Consider the following 13,345-nt stretch of genomic DNA (forward strand, 5'->3'; position numbering starts at 1 on the left):
CCGCTTTTTTCGAAAGGGCAAAGGTAGAAGGGGCTATTACAAAATTCATTTGCCTCCTGTGAGGATCGAACTCACACCCTCTGGTTTACTAGACCAGCGCTCTGCCACTGAGCTAAGGAGGCGCCGCCTAGCGCACTTTTCTGGTACTTTATTCTTATGGACTAGTGAATCGGAGCCCTTCAGCTGGAAACGCACCGCATTAGCGACCATTATTTGTATTTAGTTAGCACAGCTGCTGCTTTCCTACACATCTCACACGATATCGATGTACACCTAAAATTCCAAAACAACACATTTATTTCATTTCAGAGTTACTTTCAGTTTCGAAAACCATTCCTCTGATATTAATACGAAGCTAGGCATCGTCTTAACCCGTTACGTTCATTACGCAAGGCTCACGAGAGGGGCGCAGGTTGCATCCGCGTAGACACAAAATTTTGCGCCCGCCCAGCGTGGGGCTCGAACCCACGACCCTGAGATTAAGAGTCTCATGCTCGACCGACTGAGCTAGCCGGGCCCCACAAAACGTGATACGAGCCATACAGTACTTATGGGACCTGCGACCATCTATGGAAGGTCCTTTTCACTACAGCTTATTTCCTGCTGCCACAAATGAGCTACAATCCTATTCAATGAACAATTGTAACAGATGCCTGTGGCGTAGCTCTTGGGTCCTGAATCAGACGCAGTAGTTCCAACAAAAACTCTCCTGATCGGCACTTTGCCGAAAATTTCGCTACAGAACCCCCTGTCTTGCTTGTGCTTCAGGTAGACGCCGGTTTGCAGCCAGGAAGCGGACAGCAACAACTTTCAACTAGTTTTGTAGTACTCAAACAACACAGTGAAACAGCATGCATCTTTTGCAGAACTGGAAAAAGTCGACCGTGACAGGATTCGAACCTGCAATCTTCGGATCCGAAGTCCGACGCCTTATCCATTAGGCCACACGGTCACTGGCGCAATGCGCTTCCCCACACACACCTCATTTTCGCCATTTGTACGCTTGCCGGAATGAATTTCCCATCTTTGACGCAATTCTCCAATTTCAGTACTAAAAATGCGAAGCTACTTCTTGCTGTGTCCCATCGCAAGTTACATTCAAGCCCTTATGACGCTGATCAAGCAAGAGGTTGCAAATCAGCTTCAATCGCTTACTGCCATCTCAGTCGGTTGCAGAGGGTACGTCACCCTATGTCATACAATGGCGACTTGCCGCTATTACCAAAGCGGCGGCGGCGCCGACGACGACGACGACAACCGCGAGGGTCTCTACCAGGGGTAGAAAATACATCACAAGGACTAAGTATTTCACGTCGGCATTCTCCAGAGACTGCCAAAAGCAGAAGTTTCTGGTGCCAACTTTAATAGCAGCATTCCCACTATTCATTTGCGAGAACATTTCTTAAATACCGCACCCATTCATAATTCTTTTTATTCTTGACCGCTTTTTTCGAAAGGGCAAAGGTAGAAGGGGCTGTTACAAAATTCATTTGCCTCCTGTGAGGATCGAACTCACAACCTCTGGTTTACTAGACCAGCGCTCTGCCACTGAGCTAAGGAGGCGCCGCCTAGCGCACTTTTCTGGTACTTTATTCTTATGGACTAGTGAATCGGAGCCCTTCAGCTGGAAACGCACCGCATTAGCGACCATTATTTGTATTTAGTTAGCACAGCTGCTGCTTTCCTACACATCTCACACGATATCGATGTACACCTAAAATTCCAAAACAACACATTTATTTCATTTCAGAGTTACTTTCAGTTTCGAAAACCATTCCTCTGATATTAATACGAAGCTAGGCATCGTCTTAACCCGTTACGTTCATTACGCAAGGCTCACGAGAGGGGCGCAGGTTGCATCCGCGTAGACACAAAATTTTGCTCCCGCCCAGCGTGGTTCTCGAACCCACGACCCTGAGATTAAGAGTCTCATGCTCGACCGACTGAGCTAGCCGGGCCCCACACAACGTGATACGAGCCATACAGTACTTATGGGACCTGCGACCATCTATGGAAGGTCCTTTTCACTACAGCTTATTTCCTGCTGCCACAAATGAGCTACAATCCTATTCAATGAACAATTGTAACAGATGCCTGTGGCGTAGCTCTTGGGTCCTGAATCAGACGCAGTAGTTCCAACAAAAACTCTCCTGATCGGCACTTTGCCGAAAATTTCGCTACAGAACCCCCTGTCTTGCTTGTGCTTCAGGTAGACGCCGGTTTGCAGCCAGGAAGCGGACAGCAGCAACTTTCAACTAGTTTTGTAGTACTCAAACAACACAGTGAAACAGCATGCATCTTTTGCAGAACTGGAAAAAGTCGACCGTGACAGGATTCGAACCTGCAATCTTCGGATCCGAAGTCCGACGCCTTATCCATTAGGCCACACGGTCACTGGCGCAATGTGCTTCCCCACACACACCTCATTTTCGCCATTTGTACGCTTGCCGGAATGAATTTCCCATCTTTGACGCAATTCTCCAATTTCAGTACTAAAAATGCGAAGCTACTTCTTGCTGTGTCCCATCGCAAGTTACATTCAAGCCCTTATGACGCTGATCAAGCAAGAGGTTGCAAATCAGCTTCAATCGCTTACTGCCATCTCAGTCGGTTGCAGAGGGTACGTCACCCTATGTCATACAATGGCGACTTGCCGCTATTACCAAAGCGGCGGCGGCGCCGACGACGACGACGACAACCGCGAGGGTCTCTACCAGGGGTAGAAAATACATCACAAGGACTAAGTATTTCACGTCGGCATTCTCCAGAGACTGCCAAAAGCAGAAGTTTCTGGTGCCTACTTTAATAGCAGCATTCGCACTATTCATTTGCGAGAGCATTTCTTAAATACCGCACCCATTCATAATTCTTTTTATTCTTGACCGCTTTTTTCGAAAGGGCAAAGGTAGAAGGGGCTATTACAAAATTCATTTGCCTCCTGTGAGGATCGAACTCACACCCTCTGGTTTACTAGACCAGCGCTCTGCCACTGAGCTAAGGAGGCGCCGCCTAGCGCACTTTTCTGGTACTTTATTCTTATGGACTAGTGAATCGGAGCCCTTCAGCTGGAAACGCACCGCATTAGCGACCATTATTTGTATTTAGTTAGCACAGCTGCTGCTTTCCTACACATCTCACACGATATCGATGTACACCTAAAATTCCAAAACAACACATTTATTTCATTTCAGAGTTACTTTCAGTTTCGAAAACCATTCCTCTGATATTAATACGAAGCTAGGCATCGTCTTAACCCGTTACGTTCATTACGCAAGGCTCACGAGAGGGGCGCAGGTTGCATCCGCGTAGACACAAAATTTTGCGCCCGCCCAGCGTGGGGCTCGAACCCACGACCCTGAGATTAAGAGTCTCATGCTCGACCGACTGAGCTAGCCGGGCCCCACACAACGTGATACGAGCCATACAGTACTTATGGGACCTGCGACCATCTATGGAAGGTCCTTTTCACTACAGCTTATTTCCTGCTGCCACAAATGAGCTACAATCCTATTCAATGAACAATTGTAACAGATGCCTGTGGCGTAGCTCTTGGGTCCTGAATCAGACGCAGTAGTTCCAACAAAAACTCTCCTGATCGGCACTTTGCCGAAAATTTCGCTACAGAACCCCCTGTCTTGCTTGTGCTTCAGGTAGACGCCGGTTTGCAGCCAGGAAGCGGACAGCAACAACTTTCAACTAGTTTTGTAGTACTCAAACAACACAGTGAAACAGCATGCATCTTTTGCAGAACTGGAAAAAGTCGACCGTGACAGGATTCGAACCTGCAATCTTCGGATCCGAAGTCCGACGCCTTATCCATTAGGCCACACGGTCACTGGCGCAATGCGCTTCCCCACACACACCTCATTTTCGCCATTTGTACGCTTGCCGGAATGAATTTCCCATCTTTGACGCAATTCTCCAATTTCAGTACTAAAAATGCGAAGCTACTTCTTGCTGTGTCCCATCGCAAGTTACATTCAAGCCCTTATGACGCTGATCAAGCAAGAGGTTGCAAATCAGCTTCAATCGCTTACTGCCATCTCAGTCGGTTGCAGAGGGTACGTCACCCTATGTCATACAATGGCGACTTGCCGCTATTACCAAAGCGGCGGCGGCGCCGACGACGACGACGACAACCGCGAGGGTCTCTACCAGGGGTAGAAAATACATCACAAGGACTAAGTATTTCACGTCGGCATTCTCCAGAGACTGCCAAAAGCAGAAGTTTCTGGTGCCAACTTTAATAGCAGCATTCCCACTATTCATTTGCGAGAGCATTTCTTAAATACCGCACCCATTCATAATTCTTTTTATTCTTGACCGCTTTTTTCGAAAGGGCAAAGGTAGAAGGGGCTGTTACAAAATTCATTTGCCTCCTGTGAGGATCGAACTCACAACCTCTGGTTTACTAGACCAGCGCTCTGCCACTGAGCTAAGGAGGCGCCGCCTAGCGCACTTTTCTGGTACTTTATTCTTATGGACTAGTGAATCGGAGCCCTTCAGCTGGAAACGCACCGCATTAGCGACCATTATTTGTATTTAGTTAGCACAGCTGCTGCTTTCCTACACATCTCACACGATATCGATGTACACCTAAAATTCCAAAACAACACATTTATTTCATTTCAGAGTTACTTTCAGTTTCGAAAACCATTCCTCTGATATTAATACGAAGCTAGGCATCGTCTTAACCCGTTACGTTCATTACGCAAGGCTCACGAGAGGGGCGCAGGTTGCATCCGCGTAGACACAAAATTTTGCTCCCGCCCAGCGTGGTTCTCGAACCCACGACCCTGAGATTAAGAGTCTCATGCTCGACCGACTGAGCTAGCCGGGCCCCACACAACGTGATACGAGCCATACAGTACTTATGGGACCTGCGACCATCTATGGAAGGTCCTTTTCACTACAGCTTATTTCCTGCTGCCACAAATGAGCTACAATCCTATTCAATGAACAATTGTAACAGATGCCTGTGGCGTAGCTCTTGGGTCCTGAATCAGACGCAGTAGTTCCAACAAAAACTCTCCTGATCGGCACTTTGCCGAAAATTTCGCTACAGAACCCCCTGTCTTGCTTGTGCTTCAGGTAGACGCCGGTTTGCAGCCAGGAAGCGGACAGCAGCAACTTTCAACTAGTTTTGTAGTACTCAAACAACACAGTGAAACAGCATGCATCTTTTGCAGAACTGGAAAAAGTCGACTGTGACAGGATTCGAACCTGCAATTTTCGGATCCGAAGTCCGACGCCTTATCCATTAGGCCACACGGTCACTGGCGCAATGTGCTTCCCCACACACACCTCATTTTCGCCATTTGTACGCTTGCCGGAATGAATTTCCCATCTTTGACGCAATTCTCCAATTTCAGTACTAAAAATGCGAAGCTACTTCTTGCTGTGTCCCATCGCAAGTTACATTCAAGCCCTTATGACGCTGATCAAGCAAGAGGTTGCAAATCAGCTTCAATCGCTTACTGCCATCTCAGTCGGTTGCAGAGGGTACGTCACCCTATGTCATACAATGGCGACTTGCCGCTATTACCAAAGCGGCGGCGGCGCCGACGACGACGACGACAACCGCGAGCGTCTCTACCAGGGGTAGAAAATACATCACAAGGACTAAGTATTTCACGTCGGCATTCTCCAGAGACTGCCAAAAGCAGCAGTTTCTGGTGCCTACTTTAATAGCAGCATTCGCACTATTCATTTGCGAGAGCATTTCTTATATACCGCACCCATTCATAATTCTTTTTATTCTTGACCGCTTTTTTCGAAAGGGCAAAGGTAGAAGGGGCTGTTACAAAATTCATTTGCCTCCTGTGAGGATCGAACTCACAACCTCTGGTTTACTAGACCAGCGCTCTGCCACTGAGCTAAGGAGGCGCCGCCTAGCGCACTTTTCTGGTACTTTATTCTTATGGACTAGTGAATCGGAGCCCTTCAGCTGGAAACGCACCGCATTAGCGACCATTATTTGTATTTAGTTAGCACAGCTGCTGCTTTCCTACACATCTCACACGATATCGATGTACACCTAAAATTCCAAAACAACACATTTATTTCATTTCAGAGTTACTTTCAGTTTCGAAAACCATTCCTCTGATATTAATACGAAGCTAGGCATCGTCTTAACCCGTTACGTTCATTACGCAAGGCTCACGAGAGGGGCGCAGGTTGCATCCGCGTAGACACAAAATTTTGCGCCCGCCCAGCGTGGTTCTCGAACCCACGACCCTGAGATTAAGAGTCTCATGCTCGACCGACTGAGCTAGCCGGGCCCCACACAACGTGATACGAGCCATACAGTACTTATGGGACCTGCGACCATCTATGGAAGGTCCTTTTCACTACAGCTTATTTCCTGCTGCCACAAATGAGCTACAATCCTATTCAATGAACAATTGTAACAGATGCCTGTGGCGTAGCTCTTGGGTCCTGAATCAGACGCAGTAGTTCCAACAAAAACTCTCCTGATCGGCACTTTGCCGAAAATTTCGCTACAGAACCCCCTGTCTTGCTTGTGCTTCAGGTAGACGCCGGTTTGCAGCCAGGAAGCGGACAGCAGCAACTTTCAACTAGTTTTGTAGTACTCAAACAACACAGTGAAACAGCATGCATCTTTTGCAGAACTGGAAAAAGTCGACCGTGACAGGATTCGAACCTGCAATCTTCGGATCCGAAGTCCGACGCCTTATCCATTAGGCCACACGGTCACTGGCGCAATGTGCTTCCCCACACACACCTCATTTTCGCCATTTGTACGCTTGCCGGAATGAATTTCCCATCTTTGACGCAATTCTCCAATTTCAGTACTAAAAATGCGAAGCTACTTATTGCTGTGTCCCATCGCAAGTTACATTCAAGCCCTTATGACGCTGATCAAGCAAGAGGTTGCAAATCAGCTTCAATCGCTTACTGCCATCTCAGTCGGTTGCAGAGGGTACGTCACCCTATGTCATACAATGGCGACTTGCCGCTATTACCAAAGCGGCGGCGGCGCCGACGACGACGACGACAACCGCGAGGGTCTCTACCAGGGGTAGAAAATACATCACAAGGACTAAGTATTTCACGTCGGCATTCTCCAGAGACTGCCAAAAGCAGAAGTTTCTGGTGCCTACTTTAATAGCAGCATTCGCACTATTCATTTGCGAGAGCATTTCTTAAATACCGCACCCATTCATAATTCTTTTTATTCTTGACCGCTTTTTTCGAAAGGGCAAAGGTAGAAGGGGCTATTACAAAATTCATTTGCCTCCTGTGAGGATCGAACTCACACCCTCTGGTTTACTAGACCAGCGCTCTGCCACTGAGCTAAGGAGGCGCCGCCTAGCGCACTTTTCTGGTACTTTATTCTTATGGACTAGTGAATCGGAGCCCTTCAGCTGGAAACGCACCGCATTAGCGACCATTATTTGTATTTAGTTAGCACAGCTGCTGCTTTCCTACACATCTCACACGATATCGATGTACACCTAAAATTCCAAAACAACACATTTATTTCATTTCAGAGTTACTTTCAGTTTCGAAAACCATTCCTCTGATATTAATACGAAGCTAGGCATCGTCTTAACCCGTTACGTTCATTACGCAAGGCTCACGAGAGGGGCGCAGGTTGCATCCGCGTAGACACAAAATTTTGCGCCCGCCCAGCGTGGGGCTCGAACCCACGACCCTGAGATTAAGAGTCTCATGCTCGACCGACTGAGCTAGCCGGGCCCCACAAAACGTGATACGAGCCATACAGTACTTATGGGACCTGCGACCATCTATGGAAGGTCCTTTTCACTACAGCTTATTTCCTGCTGCCACAAATGAGCTACAATCCTATTCAATGAACAATTGTAACAGATGCCTGTGGCGTAGCTCTTGGGTCCTGAATCAGACGCAGTAGTTCCAACAAAAACTCTCCTGATCGGCACTTTGCCGAAAATTTCGCTACAGAACCCCCTGTCTTGCTTGTGCTTCAGGTAGACGCCGGTTTGCAGCCAGGAAGCGGACAGCAACAACTTTCAACTAGTTTTGTAGTACTCAAACAACACAGTGAAACAGCATGCATCTTTTGCAGAACTGGAAAAAGTCGACCGTGACAGGATTCGAACCTGCAATCTTCGGATCCGAAGTCCGACGCCTTATCCATTAGGCCACACGGTCACTGGCGCAATGCGCTTCCCCACACACACCTCATTTTCGCCATTTGTACGCTTGCCGGAATGAATTTCCCATCTTTGACGCAATTCTCCAATTTCAGTACTAAAAATGCGAAGCTACTTCTTGCTGTGTCCCATCGCAAGTTACATTCAAGCCCTTATGACGCTGATCAAGCAAGAGGTTGCAAATCAGCTTCAATCGCTTACTGCCATCTCAGTCGGTTGCAGAGGGTACGTCACCCTATGTCATACAATGGCGACTTGCCGCTATTACCAAAGCGGCGGCGGCGCCGACGACGACGACGACAACCGCGAGGGTCTCTACCAGGGGTAGAAAATACATCACAAGGACTAAGTATTTCACGTCGGCATTCTCCAGAGACTGCCAAAAGCAGAAGTTTCTGGTGCCAACTTTAATAGCAGCATTCCCACTATTCATTTGCGAGAACATTTCTTAAATACCGCACCCATTCATAATTCTTTTTATTCTTGACCGCTTTTTTCGAAAGGGCAAAGGTAGAAGGGGCTGTTACAAAATTCATTTGCCTCCTGTGAGGATCGAACTCACAACCTCTGGTTTACTAGACCAGCGCTCTGCCACTGAGCTAAGGAGGCGCCGCCTAGCGCACTTTTCTGGTACTTTATTCTTATGGACTAGTGAATCGGAGCCCTTCAGCTGGAAACGCACCGCATTAGCGACCATTATTTGTATTTAGTTAGCACAGCTGCTGCTTTCCTACACATCTCACACGATATCGATGTACACCTAAAATTCCAAAACAACACATTTATTTCATTTCAGAGTTACTTTCAGTTTCGAAAACCATTCCTCTGATATTAATACGAAGCTAGGCATCGTCTTAACCCGTTACGTTCATTACGCAAGGCTCACGAGAGGGGCGCAGGTTGCATCCGCGTAGACACAAAATTTTGCTCCCGCCCAGCGTGGTTCTCGAACCCACGACCCTGAGATTAAGAGTCTCATGCTCGACCGACTGAGCTAGCCGGGCCCCACACAACGTGATACGAGCCATACAGTACTTATGGGACCTGCGACCATCTATGGAAGGTCCTTTTCACTACAGCTTATTTCCTGCTGCCACAAATGAGCTACAATCCTATTCAATGAACAATTGTAACAGATGCCTGTGGCGTAGCTCTTGGGTCCTGAATCAGACGCAGTAGTTCCAACAAAAACTCTCCTGATCGGCACTTTGCCGAAAATTTCGCTACAGAACCCCCTGTCTTGCTTGTGCTTCAGGTAGACGCCGGTTTGCAGCCAGGAAGCGGACAGCAGCAACTTTCAACTAGTTTTGTAGTACTCAAACAACACAGTGAAACAGCATGCATCTTTTGCAGAACTGGAAAAAGTCGACTGTGACAGGATTCGAACCTGCAATTTTCGGATCCGAAGTCCGACGCCTTATCCATTAGGCCACACGGTCACTGGCGCAATGTGCTTCCCCACACACACCTCATTTTCGCCATTTGTACGCTTGCCGGAATGAATTTCCCATCTTTGACGCAATTCTCCAATTTCAGTACTAAAAATGCGAAGCTACTTCTTGCTGTGTCCCATCGCAAGTTACATTCAAGCCCTTATGACGCTGATCAAGCAAGAGGTTGCAAATCAGCTTCAATCGCTTACTGCCATCTCAGTCGGTTGCAGAGGGTACGTCACCCTATGTCATACAATGGCGACTTGCCGCTATTACCAAAGCGGCGGCGGCGCCGACGACGACGACGACAACCGCGAGCGTCTCTACCAGGGGTAGAAAATACATCACAAGGACTAAGTATTTCACGTCGGCATTCTCCAGAGACTGCCAAAAGCAGAAGTTTCTGGTGCCTACTTTAATAGCAGCATTCGCACTATTCATTTGCGAGAGCATTTCTTAAATACCGCACCCATTCATAATTCTTTTTATTCTTGACCGCTTTTTTCGAAAGGGCAAAGGTAGAAGGGGCTGTTACAAAATTCATTTGCCTCCTGTGAGGATCGAACTCACAACCTCTGGTTTACTAGACCAGCGCTCTGCCACTGAGCTAAGGAGGCGCCGCCTAGCGCACTTTTCTGGTACTTTATTCTTATGGACTAGTGAATCGGAGCCCTTCAGCTGGAAACGCACCGCATTAGCGACCATTATTTGTATTTAGTTAGCACAGCTGCTGCTTTCCTACACATCTCACACGATATCGATGTACACCTAAAATTCCAAAACAACACATTTATTTCATTTCAGAGTTACTTTCAGTTTCGAAAACCATTCCTCTGATATTAATACGAAGCTAGGCATCGTCTTAACCCGTTACGTTCATTACGCAAGGCTCACGAGAGGGGCGCAGGTTGCATCCGCGTAGACACAAAATATTGCGCCCGCGCAGCGTGGTTCTCGAACCCACGACCCTGAGATTAAGAGTCTCATGCTCGACCGACTGAGCTAGCCGGGCCCCACACAACGTGATACGAGCCATACAGTACTTATGGGACCTGCGACCATCTATGGAAGGTCCTTTTCACTACAGCTTATTTCCTGCTGCCACAAATGAGCTACAATCCTATTCAATGAACAATTGTAACAGATGCCTGTGGCGTAGCTCTTGGGTCCTGAATCAGACGCAGTAGTTCCAACAAAAACTCTCCTGATCGGCACTTTGCCGAAAATTTCGCTACAGAACCCCCTGTCTTGCTTGTGCTTCAGGTAGACGCCGGTTTGCAGCCAGGAAGCGGACAGCAGCAACTTTCAACTAGTTTTGTAGTACTCAAACAACACAGTGAAACAGCATGCATCTTTTGCAGAACTGGAAAAAGTCGACCGTGACAGGATTCGAACCTGCAATCTTCGGATCCGAAGTCCGACGCCTTATCCATTAAGCCACACGGTCACTGGCGCAATGTGCTTCCCCACACACACCTCATTTTCGCCATTTGTACGCTTGCCGGAATGAATTTCCCATCTTTGACGCAATTCTCCAATTTCAGTACTAAAAATGCGAAGCTACTTCTTGCTGTGTCCCATCGCAAGTTACATTCAAGCCCTTATGACGCTGATCAAGCAAGAGGTTGCAAATCAGCTTCAATCGCTTACTGCCATCTCAGTCGGTTGCAGAGGGTACGTCACCCTATGTCATACAATGGCGACTTGCCGCTATTACCAAAGCGGCGGCGGCGCCGACGACGACGACGACAACCGCGAGCGTCTCTACCAGGGGTAGAAAATACATCACAAGGACTAAGTATTTCACGTCGGCATTCTCCAGAGACTGCCAAAAGCAGAAGTTTCTGGTGCCTACTTTAATAGCAGCATTCGCACTATTCATTTGCGAGAGCATTTCTTAAATACCGCACCCATTCATAATTCTTTTTATTCTTGGCCGCTTTTTTCGAAAGGGCAAAGGTAGAAGGGGCTGTTACAAAATTCATTTGCCTCCTGTGAGGATCGAACTCACAACCTCTGGTTTACTAGACCAGCGCTCTGCCACTGAGCTAAGGAGGCGCCGCCTAGCGCACTTTTCTGGTACTTTATTCTTATGGACTAGTGAATCGGAGCCCTTCAGCTGGAAACGCACCGCATTAGCGACCATTATTTGTATTTAGTTAGCACAGCTGCTGCTTTCCTACACATCTCACACGATATCGATGTACACCTAAAATTCCAAAACAACACATTTATTTCATTTCTGAGTTACTTTCAGTTTCGAAAACCATTCCTCTGATATTAATACGAAGCTAGGCATCGTCTTAACCCGTTACGTTCATTACGCAAGGCTCACGAGAGGGGCGCAGGTTGCATCCGCGTAGACACAAAATTTTGCGCCCGCCCAGCGTGGGGCTCGAACCCACGACCCTGAGATTAAGAGTCTCATGCTCGACCGACTGAGCTAGCCGGGCCCCACACAACGTGATACGAGCCATACAGTACTTATGGGACCTGCGACCATCTATGGAAGGTCCTTTTCACTACAGCTTATTTCCTGCTGCCACAAATGAGCTACAATCCTATTCAATGAACAATTGTAACAGATGCCTGTGGCGTAGCTCTTGGGTCCTGAATCAGACGCAGTAGTTCCAACAAAAACTCTCCTGATCGGCACTTTGCCGAAAATTTCGCTACAGAACCCCCTGTCTTGCTTGTGCTTCAGGTAGACGCCGGTTTGCAGCCAGGAAGCGGACAGCAGCAACTTTCAACTAGTTTTGTAGTACTCAAACAACACAGTGAAACAGCATGCATCTTTTGCAGAACTGGAAAAAGTCGACCGTGACAGGATTCGAACCTGCAATCTTCGGATCCGAAGTCCGACGCCTTATCCATTAAGCCACACGGTCACTGGCGCAATGTGCTTCCCCACACACACCTCATTTTCGCCATTTGTACGCTTGCCGGAATGAATTTCCCATCTTTGACGCAATTCTCCAATTTCAGTACTAAAAATGCGAAGCTACTTCTTGCTGTGTCCCATCGCAAGTTACATTCAAGCCCTTATGACGCTGATCAAGCAAGAGGTTGCAAATCAGCTTCAATCGCTTACTGCCATCTCAGTCGGTTGCAGAGGGTACGTCACCCTATGTCATACAATGGCGACTTGCCGCTATTACCAAAGCGGCGGCGGCGCCGACGACGACGACGACAACCGCGAGCGTCTCTACCAGGGGTAGAAAATACATCACAAGGACTAAGTATTTCACGTCGGCATTCTCCAGAGACTGCCAAAAGCAGAAGTTTCTGGTGCCTACTTTAATAGCAGCATTCGCACTATTCATTTGCGAGAGCATTTCTTAAATACCGCACCCATTCATAATTCTTTTTATTCTTGGCCGCTTTTTTCGAAAGGGCAAAGGTAGAAGGGGCTGTTACAAAATTCATTTGCCTCCTGTGAGGATCGAACTCACAACCTCTGGTTTACTAGACCAGCGCTCTGCCACTGAGCTAAGGAGGCGCCGCCTAGCGCACTTTTCTGGTACTTTATTCTTATGGACTAGTGAATCGGAGCCCTTCAGCTGGAAACGCACCGCATTAGCGACCATTATTTGTATTTAGTTAGCACAGCTGCTGCTTTCCTACACATCTCACACGATATCGATGTACACCTAAAATTCCAAAACAACACATTTATTTCATTTCTGAGTTACTTTCAGTTTCGAAAACCATTCCTCTGATATTAATACGAAGCTAGGCATCGTCTTAACCCGT

General features: G+C 47.6%; 28 non-coding genes across 28 annotated transcripts; all 28 read right to left on the bottom strand.

Annotated features, from left to right (window-relative positions):
• Positions 1-50: 50 nt before the first annotated feature.
• Trnat-agu (transfer RNA threonine (anticodon AGU)) lies at positions 51-122 on the bottom strand. The gene has a single exon. It is a non-coding gene; the product is annotated as a tRNA-Thr (tRNA).
• Positions 123-444: 322 nt separating this feature from the next.
• Trnak-cuu (transfer RNA lysine (anticodon CUU)) lies at positions 445-517 on the bottom strand. The gene has a single exon. It is a non-coding gene; the product is annotated as a tRNA-Lys (tRNA).
• A 362-nt stretch (positions 518-879) lies between these two features.
• Trnar-ucg (transfer RNA arginine (anticodon UCG)) lies at positions 880-952 on the bottom strand. The gene has a single exon. It is a non-coding gene; the product is annotated as a tRNA-Arg (tRNA).
• A 539-nt stretch (positions 953-1,491) lies between these two features.
• Positions 1,492-1,563, bottom strand: Trnat-agu (transfer RNA threonine (anticodon AGU)). Its single transcript has one exon. It is a non-coding gene; the product is annotated as a tRNA-Thr (tRNA).
• Positions 1,564-1,885: 322 nt separating this feature from the next.
• Trnak-cuu (transfer RNA lysine (anticodon CUU)) lies at positions 1,886-1,958 on the bottom strand. The gene has a single exon. It is a non-coding gene; the product is annotated as a tRNA-Lys (tRNA).
• Positions 1,959-2,320: 362 nt separating this feature from the next.
• Positions 2,321-2,393, bottom strand: Trnar-ucg (transfer RNA arginine (anticodon UCG)). The gene has a single exon. It is a non-coding gene; the product is annotated as a tRNA-Arg (tRNA).
• A 539-nt stretch (positions 2,394-2,932) lies between these two features.
• On the bottom strand, positions 2,933-3,004 carry Trnat-agu (transfer RNA threonine (anticodon AGU)). The gene has a single exon. It is a non-coding gene; the product is annotated as a tRNA-Thr (tRNA).
• A 322-nt stretch (positions 3,005-3,326) lies between these two features.
• On the bottom strand, positions 3,327-3,399 carry Trnak-cuu (transfer RNA lysine (anticodon CUU)). Its single transcript has one exon. It is a non-coding gene; the product is annotated as a tRNA-Lys (tRNA).
• Positions 3,400-3,761: 362 nt separating this feature from the next.
• Trnar-ucg (transfer RNA arginine (anticodon UCG)) lies at positions 3,762-3,834 on the bottom strand. The gene has a single exon. It is a non-coding gene; the product is annotated as a tRNA-Arg (tRNA).
• A 539-nt stretch (positions 3,835-4,373) lies between these two features.
• On the bottom strand, positions 4,374-4,445 carry Trnat-agu (transfer RNA threonine (anticodon AGU)). Its single transcript has one exon. It is a non-coding gene; the product is annotated as a tRNA-Thr (tRNA).
• A 322-nt stretch (positions 4,446-4,767) lies between these two features.
• Trnak-cuu (transfer RNA lysine (anticodon CUU)) lies at positions 4,768-4,840 on the bottom strand. Its single transcript has one exon. It is a non-coding gene; the product is annotated as a tRNA-Lys (tRNA).
• Positions 4,841-5,202: 362 nt separating this feature from the next.
• Positions 5,203-5,275, bottom strand: Trnar-ucg (transfer RNA arginine (anticodon UCG)). Its single transcript has one exon. It is a non-coding gene; the product is annotated as a tRNA-Arg (tRNA).
• A 539-nt stretch (positions 5,276-5,814) lies between these two features.
• Trnat-agu (transfer RNA threonine (anticodon AGU)) lies at positions 5,815-5,886 on the bottom strand. Its single transcript has one exon. It is a non-coding gene; the product is annotated as a tRNA-Thr (tRNA).
• Positions 5,887-6,208: 322 nt separating this feature from the next.
• Positions 6,209-6,281, bottom strand: Trnak-cuu (transfer RNA lysine (anticodon CUU)). The gene has a single exon. It is a non-coding gene; the product is annotated as a tRNA-Lys (tRNA).
• A 362-nt stretch (positions 6,282-6,643) lies between these two features.
• Trnar-ucg (transfer RNA arginine (anticodon UCG)) lies at positions 6,644-6,716 on the bottom strand. The gene has a single exon. It is a non-coding gene; the product is annotated as a tRNA-Arg (tRNA).
• A 539-nt stretch (positions 6,717-7,255) lies between these two features.
• Positions 7,256-7,327, bottom strand: Trnat-agu (transfer RNA threonine (anticodon AGU)). Its single transcript has one exon. It is a non-coding gene; the product is annotated as a tRNA-Thr (tRNA).
• A 322-nt stretch (positions 7,328-7,649) lies between these two features.
• On the bottom strand, positions 7,650-7,722 carry Trnak-cuu (transfer RNA lysine (anticodon CUU)). Its single transcript has one exon. It is a non-coding gene; the product is annotated as a tRNA-Lys (tRNA).
• A 362-nt stretch (positions 7,723-8,084) lies between these two features.
• On the bottom strand, positions 8,085-8,157 carry Trnar-ucg (transfer RNA arginine (anticodon UCG)). Its single transcript has one exon. It is a non-coding gene; the product is annotated as a tRNA-Arg (tRNA).
• A 539-nt stretch (positions 8,158-8,696) lies between these two features.
• Trnat-agu (transfer RNA threonine (anticodon AGU)) lies at positions 8,697-8,768 on the bottom strand. Its single transcript has one exon. It is a non-coding gene; the product is annotated as a tRNA-Thr (tRNA).
• Positions 8,769-9,090: 322 nt separating this feature from the next.
• Trnak-cuu (transfer RNA lysine (anticodon CUU)) lies at positions 9,091-9,163 on the bottom strand. Its single transcript has one exon. It is a non-coding gene; the product is annotated as a tRNA-Lys (tRNA).
• Positions 9,164-9,525: 362 nt separating this feature from the next.
• Trnar-ucg (transfer RNA arginine (anticodon UCG)) lies at positions 9,526-9,598 on the bottom strand. Its single transcript has one exon. It is a non-coding gene; the product is annotated as a tRNA-Arg (tRNA).
• A 539-nt stretch (positions 9,599-10,137) lies between these two features.
• On the bottom strand, positions 10,138-10,209 carry Trnat-agu (transfer RNA threonine (anticodon AGU)). The gene has a single exon. It is a non-coding gene; the product is annotated as a tRNA-Thr (tRNA).
• A 322-nt stretch (positions 10,210-10,531) lies between these two features.
• Trnak-cuu (transfer RNA lysine (anticodon CUU)) lies at positions 10,532-10,604 on the bottom strand. Its single transcript has one exon. It is a non-coding gene; the product is annotated as a tRNA-Lys (tRNA).
• Positions 10,605-10,966: 362 nt separating this feature from the next.
• Trnar-ucg (transfer RNA arginine (anticodon UCG)) lies at positions 10,967-11,039 on the bottom strand. Its single transcript has one exon. It is a non-coding gene; the product is annotated as a tRNA-Arg (tRNA).
• A 539-nt stretch (positions 11,040-11,578) lies between these two features.
• Trnat-agu (transfer RNA threonine (anticodon AGU)) lies at positions 11,579-11,650 on the bottom strand. The gene has a single exon. It is a non-coding gene; the product is annotated as a tRNA-Thr (tRNA).
• A 322-nt stretch (positions 11,651-11,972) lies between these two features.
• Trnak-cuu (transfer RNA lysine (anticodon CUU)) lies at positions 11,973-12,045 on the bottom strand. Its single transcript has one exon. It is a non-coding gene; the product is annotated as a tRNA-Lys (tRNA).
• A 362-nt stretch (positions 12,046-12,407) lies between these two features.
• Positions 12,408-12,480, bottom strand: Trnar-ucg (transfer RNA arginine (anticodon UCG)). Its single transcript has one exon. It is a non-coding gene; the product is annotated as a tRNA-Arg (tRNA).
• Positions 12,481-13,019: 539 nt separating this feature from the next.
• Trnat-agu (transfer RNA threonine (anticodon AGU)) lies at positions 13,020-13,091 on the bottom strand. Its single transcript has one exon. It is a non-coding gene; the product is annotated as a tRNA-Thr (tRNA).
• Between the last annotated feature and the right edge of the window lie 254 nt (positions 13,092-13,345).

This window comes from Schistocerca serialis, chromosome 7, assembly GCF_023864345.2.
Source record: "Schistocerca serialis cubense isolate TAMUIC-IGC-003099 chromosome 7, iqSchSeri2.2, whole genome shotgun sequence".
Classification (NCBI taxonomy): domain Eukaryota; kingdom Metazoa; phylum Arthropoda; class Insecta; order Orthoptera; family Acrididae; genus Schistocerca; species Schistocerca serialis.